The sequence below is a fragment of the Triticum aestivum genome, chromosome 6D, assembly GCF_018294505.1.
Source record: "Triticum aestivum cultivar Chinese Spring chromosome 6D, IWGSC CS RefSeq v2.1, whole genome shotgun sequence".
In the NCBI taxonomy this organism is placed as follows: domain Eukaryota; kingdom Viridiplantae; phylum Streptophyta; class Magnoliopsida; order Poales; family Poaceae; genus Triticum; species Triticum aestivum.
The window spans coordinates 66,109,422-66,116,465 of record NC_057811.1 but is presented as its reverse complement, the minus strand read 5'-3'; positions in this window follow the sequence as shown (position 1 = coordinate 66,116,465).

Sequence of the window (7,044 nt, the reverse complement as noted above, 5' to 3'; positions counted from 1 at the left end):
ATAGTATGCGGCAATTGCTAACATGATTCGGACGGACTTCAGCTTCGCTATGGGTGAGGAAGTCTCATCGTAGTCAACCCCTTGAACTTGTCGATAACCCTTAGCGACAAGTCGAGCTTTGTAGATGGTCACATTACCATCCGCGTCCGTCTTCTTCTTAAAGATCCATTTGTTTTCAATGGCTCGCCGATCATCGGGCAAGTCAGTCAAAGTCCATACTTCGTTTTCATACATGGATCCTATCTCGGATTTCATGGCTTCTAGCCATTTGTCGGAATCCGGGCCTGCCATCACTTCTTCATAGTTCGAAGGTTCACCGTTGTCTAACAACATGATTTCCAGGACAGGGTTGTCGTACCACTCTGGTGCGGAACGTGTCCTTGTGGACCTACGAAGTTCAGTAACTTGATCCGAAGCTTCATGATCATCATCATTAACTTCCTCCCCAGTCGGTGTAGGCACCACAGGAACATTTTCCCGCGCTGCGCTACTTTCCGGTTCGGAAGGGGTGACTATCACCTCATCAAGTTCCACTTTCCTCCCACTCAATTCTTTCGAGAGAAACTCCTTCTCCAGAAAGGACCCGTTCTTGGCAACGAAGATCTTGCCTTCGGATCTGAGGTAGAAGGTATACCCAATAGTTTCCTTAGGGTATCCTATGAAGACGCATTTTTCCGATTTGGGTTCGAGCTTTTCAGGTTGAAGTTTCTTGACATAAGCATCGCATCCCCAAACTTTTAGAAACGACAGCTTAGGTTTCTTCCCAAACCATAATTCATACGGTGTCGTCTCAACGGATTTCGACGGTGCCCTATTTAAAGTGAATGCGGCAGTCTCTAAAGCATAACCCCAAAATGAGAGCGGTAAATCGGTAAGAGACATCATAGATCGCACCATATCCAATAGAGTGCGATTACGACGTTCGGACACACCATTTCTCTGAGGTGTTCCAGGCGGCGTGAGTTGTGAAACTATTCCACATTTCCTTAAGTGTGCACCAAACTCGTGACTTCAATATTCTCCACCACGATCTGATCGTAAGAATTTTATTTTTCTGTCACGTTGATTCTCAACTTCACTCTGAAATTCCTTGAACTTTTCAAAGGTTTCAGACTTGTGTTTCATTAGGTAGACATACCCATATCTACTTAAATCATCAGTGAGAGTGAGAACATAACGATATCCTCCGCGAGCCTCAACACTCATTGGACCGCACACATCGGTATGTATGATTTCCAATAAGTTGGTTGCTCGCTCCATTGTTCCGGAGAACGGAGTCTTGGTCATCTTACCCATGAGGCATGGTTCGCACGTGTCAAATGATTCGTAATCAAGAGACTCCAAAAGTCCATCTGCATGGAGCTTCTTCATGCGCTTGACACCAATGTGACCAAGGCGGCAGTGCCACAAGTATGTGGGACTATCGTTATCAACTTTACATCTTTTGGTATTCACACTATGAATATGTGTAACATCACGTTCGAGATTCATCAAAAATAAACCATTGACCAGCGGGGCATGACCATAAAACATATCTCTCAAATAAATAGAACAACCATTATTCTCGGATTTAAATGAGTAGCCATCTCGAATTAAACGAGATCCAGATACAATGTTCATGCTCAAAGCTGGCACTAAATAACAATTATTGAGGTTTAAAACTAATCCCGTGGGTAGATGCAGAGGTAGCGTGCCAACGGCGATCACATCGACCTTGGAACCATTCCCGACGCGCATCGTCACCTCGTCCTTCGCCAGTCTCCGTTTATTCCGCAGTTCCTGTTTTGAGTTACAAATATGAGCAACCGCACCGGTATCAAATACCCAGGAGCTACTACGAGTACTGGTAAGGTACACATCAGTTACATGTATATCACATATACCTTTGGTGTTGTCGGCCTTCTTCTTGTCCGCTAAGTATTTGGGGCAGTTCCGCTTCCAGTGACCACTTCCCTTGCAATAAAAGCACTCAGTCTCGGGCTTGGGTCCATGCTTTGACTTCTTCCCAGTAACTGGTTACCGGGCGCGGCAACTCCCTTGCCGTCCTTCTTGAAGTTCTTCTTACCCTTGCCCTTCTTGAACTTAGTGGTTTTATTCACCATCAACACTTGATGTTCTTTTCTGATCTCCCCTTCCGCTGATTTCAGCATTGAATATACCTCGGGAATGGTCTTTTCCATCCCCTGCATATTGTAGTTCATCACAAAGCTCTTGTAGCTTGGTGGAAGCGACTGGAGGATTCTGTCAATGACCTCGTCATCCGGGAGATTAACTCCCAGCTGAGACAAGCGGTTGTGCAACCCAGACATTCTGAGTATGTGCTCACTAACAGAACTGTTCTCCTCCATTTTACAGCTGAAGAACTTGTCGGAGACATCATATCTCTCGACCCGGGCATGAGCTTGAAAAACTAATTTCAGCTCCTCGAAAATCTCATATGCTCCATGTTTCTCAAAACGCTTTTGGAGACCCGGTTCTAGGCTGTAAAGCATGCCGCACTGAACGAGGGAGTAATCATCAGCACGTGATTGCCAAGCGTTCATAACGTCTTGGTTCTCAGGGATTGGTGCTTCACCTAGCGGTGCTTCTAAGACATAATCTTTCTTGGCTACTATGAGGATGAGCCTCAGGTTCCGGACCCAGTCCGTATAGTTGCTGCCATCATCTTTCAGCTTGGTTTTCTCTAGGAACGCGTTGAAATTGAGGACAACGTTGGCCATTTGATCTACAATACATAGTGTAAAGATTTTAGACTAAGTTCATGATAATTGAGTTCATCTAATCAAATTTTTAATGAACTCCCACTCAGATAGACATCCCTCTAGTCATCTAAGTGATACATGATCCGACTTTAACTAGGCCGTGTCCGATCATCACGTGAGACGGACTAGTCAAGATCGGTGAACATCTCCATGTTGATCGTATCTTCTATACGACTCATGCTCGACCTTTCGGTCCTCCGTGTTCCGAGGCCATGTCTGTACATGCTAGGCTCGTCAAGTCAACCTAAGTGTATTGCGTGTGTTCCGAGGCCATGTCTGTACATGCTAGGCTCGTCAACACCCGTTGTATTCGAACGTTAGAATCTATCACACCCGATCATCACGTGGTGCTTCGAAACAACGAACCTTCGCAACGGTGCACAGTTAGGGTGAACACTTTCTTGAAATTATTATAAGGGATCATCTTACTTACTACCGTCATTCTAAGCAAATAAGATGCAAAAACATGATAAACATCACATGCAATCAAATAGTGACATGATATGGCCAATATCATTATGCTCCTTTGATCTCCATCTTCGGGGCACCATGATCATCTTCGTCACCGGCATGACACCATGATCTCCATCATCATGATCTCCATCATTGTGTCTTCATGAAGTCGTCACGCCAATGATTACTTCTACTTCTATGGCTAACACGTTTAGCAACAAAGTAAAGTAAATTACATGGCGTTATTCAATGACACGCAGGTCATGCAAAATAATAAAGACAACTCCTATGGCTCCTGCCGGTTGTCATACTCATCGACATGCAAGTCGTGATTCCTATTACAAGAATATGATCAATCTCATACATCACATATATCATTCATCACATCTTCTGGCCATATCACATCACATAGCACTTGCTGCAAAAACAAGTTAGACGTCCTCTAATTGTTGTTGCAAGTTTTTACGTGGTTTGTAGGTTTCTAACAAGAACGTTTTCTTACCTACGTATGACCACAACGTGATTTACCAATTTCTATTTACCCTTCATAAGGACCCTTTTCATCGAATCCGTTCCGACTAAAGTAGGAGAGACAGACACCCGCTAGCCACCTTATGCAACTAGTGCATGTCAGTCGGTGGAACCAGTCTCACGTAAGCGTACGTGTAAGGTCGGTCCGGGCCGCTTCATCCTACAATGCCGCCGAAACAAGAAACGACTAGTAGCGGCAAGAAGAATTGGCAAACTCAAAGCCCACAACTGCTTTGTGTTCTACTCGTGCATAGTAACTACGCATAGGCCTGGCTCATGATGCCACTGTTGGGAATCGTAGCATAATTTAAAATTTTCCTACGCTCACCAAGATGCATCTATGGAGTCTACTAGCAACGAGGGGAAAGGATTGCATCTACATACCCTTGTAGATCGCGAGCAGAAGCGTTCCAATGAACGTGGATGACGGAGTCGTACTCGCCGTGATCCAAATCACCGATGACCGAGTGCCGAACGGACGGCACCTCCGCGTTCAACACACGTACGGTGCAGCAACGTCTCCTCCTTCTTGATCCAGCAAAGGGGGAAGGAGAGGTTGATGGAGATCCAACAGCACGACGGCGTGGTGGTGGATGTAGCGGGTCTCCGGCAGGGCTTCGCTGAGCTTCTGCGAGAGAGAGAGAGGTGTTGCAGGGGAGGAGGGAGGCGCCCAAGGTTGTGTCTTGCTGCCCTCCCTCCCCCCCCTTTATATAGGCCCCCTTGGGAGGGGGGCCGGCCAAAACCCATCTAGGGTTGGGGGGCGGCGGCCAAGGGGTGGAAAGGGGTGCCTTGCCCCCCAAGGCAAGGGGGAAGCTCCCCCCCCAGGGTTCCCAACCCTAGGCGCATGGGGGGAGGCCCAAGGGGGGCGCCCCAGCCCACTAAGGGCTGGTTCCCTTCCACTTTCAGCCCACGGGGCCCTCCGGGATAGCTGGCCCCACCGATGGACCCCCGGGACCCTTCCGGTGGTCCCGGTACAATACCGGTAACCCCCGAAACTTTCCCGGTGGCCGAAACTTGACTTCCTATATATAATTCTTCACCTCCGGACCATTCCGGAACCTCTCGGGACGTCCGGGATCTCATCCGGGACTCCGAACAACTTTCCGGTTTCCGCATACATATATCTCTACAACCCTAGCGTCACCGAACCTTAAGTGTGTAGACCCTACGGGTTCGGGAGACATGCAGACATGACCGAGACGCCTCTCCGGTCAATAACCAACAGCGGGATCTGGATACCCATGTTGGCTCCCACATGTTCCACGATGATCTCATCGGATGAACCACGGTGTTGAGGATTCAATCAATCCGTATGCAATTCCCTTTGTCAATCGGTATGTTACTTGCCCGAGATTCGATCGTCGGTATCCCAATACCTTGTTCAATCTCGTTACCGGCAAGTCTCTTTACTCGTACCGCAATGCATGATCCCGTGACTAACGCCTTAATCACATTGAGCTCATTATGATGATGCATTACCGAGTGGGCCCAGAGATACCTCTCCGTCACACGGAGTGACAAATCTCAGTCTCGATCCGTGCCAACCCAACAGACACTTTCGGAGATACCCGTAGTGCACCTTTATAGTCACCCAGTTACGTTGTGATGTTTGGCACATCCAAAGCACTCCTACGGTATCCGGGAGTTGCACGATCTCATGGTCTAAGGAAAAGATACTTGACATTGGAAAAGCTCTAGCAAACGAAACTACACGATCTTTTATGCTATGCTTAGGATTGGGTCTTGTCCATCACATCATTCTCCTAATGATGTGATCCCGTTATCAATGACATCCAATGTCCATAGTCAGGAAACCATGACTATCTGTTGATCAACGAGCTAGTCAACTAGAGGCTTACTAGGGACACGTTGTGTTCTATGTATTCACACATGTATTACGATTTCCGGACAATACAATTATAGCATGAATAATAGACTATTATCATGAACAAAGAAATATAATAATAACCATTTATTATTGCCTCTAGGGCATATTTCCAACAGATAGCAGTGGTTTTGTAGCAAGTGCGACAGTAACGATAGCAGTAGTAACTTAGCAAGAACAATATAAGATAAATTTGTAGGCATTGGGTCGGTAATTTGTTGGATGATATTCATCATGTGATAGTCATAAGCTAGGGCGATATGGCACTAGCTCCAGTTCATAAATATAATGTAGGCATGTATTCCGTAAATAGTCATATGTGCTTATGGACAGAACTTGCATGACATCTTTTGTCCTACCCTCCCGTGGCAGCGGGGTCCAATTGGAAACGAACGGATATTAAGGCCTCCTTTTAGTAGAGTACCGGAACAAAGCATTAACACACGGTGAATACATGAACTCCTCAAACTACGGTCATCACCGGGAGTGGTCTCGACTATTGTCACTCCGGGGTTGCCGGATCATAACACGTAGTAGGTGACTATAACTTGCAAGATCGGATCTAGAACATGGATATAATGGTGATAACATAAACGGTTCAGATCTGAAATCATGGCACCCGAGCCCAAAGTGACAAGCATTAAGCATGGCAAAGTCATAGCAACATCAATCTCAGAACATAGTGGATACTAGGGATCAGGCTCTAACAAAACTAACTAGATTACATGATGAATATCATCCAAGCCCTCACCGACCAGCGAGCCTATGAAGGAATTACTCACTCCTAGTGGGGAGCATCATGGAATTGGCGATGGAGAAGGGTTGGTGATGACGAAGAACGAAGATCCCCCTCTCCGGAGCCCCAAATGGACTCCAGATCTGGCCTCCCGCTGAAGAACAGGAGGTGACGGCGGCTCCGTCTCGTGGATCGCGATAATTCTTTCTCCCTGATTTTTTCTGGAAATATGTGATTTTATAGCATCGGTTTCAGGGTCTGTGGGGCCACCAGGTGGGGACGACCCACCTGGGCACGCCTGGGGGGGGCAGGCGCGCCCTGGTGGGTTGTGCCCACCCAGGTGTCCGGGGTTAGTTTCATTCAAATCATGCAAATTAGAGTCCAAAACAAGAGGAAAAGCGTTAGGAAAAGTAGATACGTTGGAGATGTATTAGGGGTCACGGGAGAGGGCAAGGCGAACAAGAATAGGCCTGGGGTAGGTAGGGAAAGAGTTGCATGGTGATTTGGTCCCGAGGAAACGACAAGCGTGACAATGTCGTGTGCTTGTCTACGACGGTTGTGACGGCGTCGCAGCACCCGGCATAGATGATGCGAGACACGGGGGGGCGGTTGCGAGGGTGCATGACGTGCGCGGCAGCGGGCAGCAAGTGCACGACATGGGCACTATTGTGCCGGAG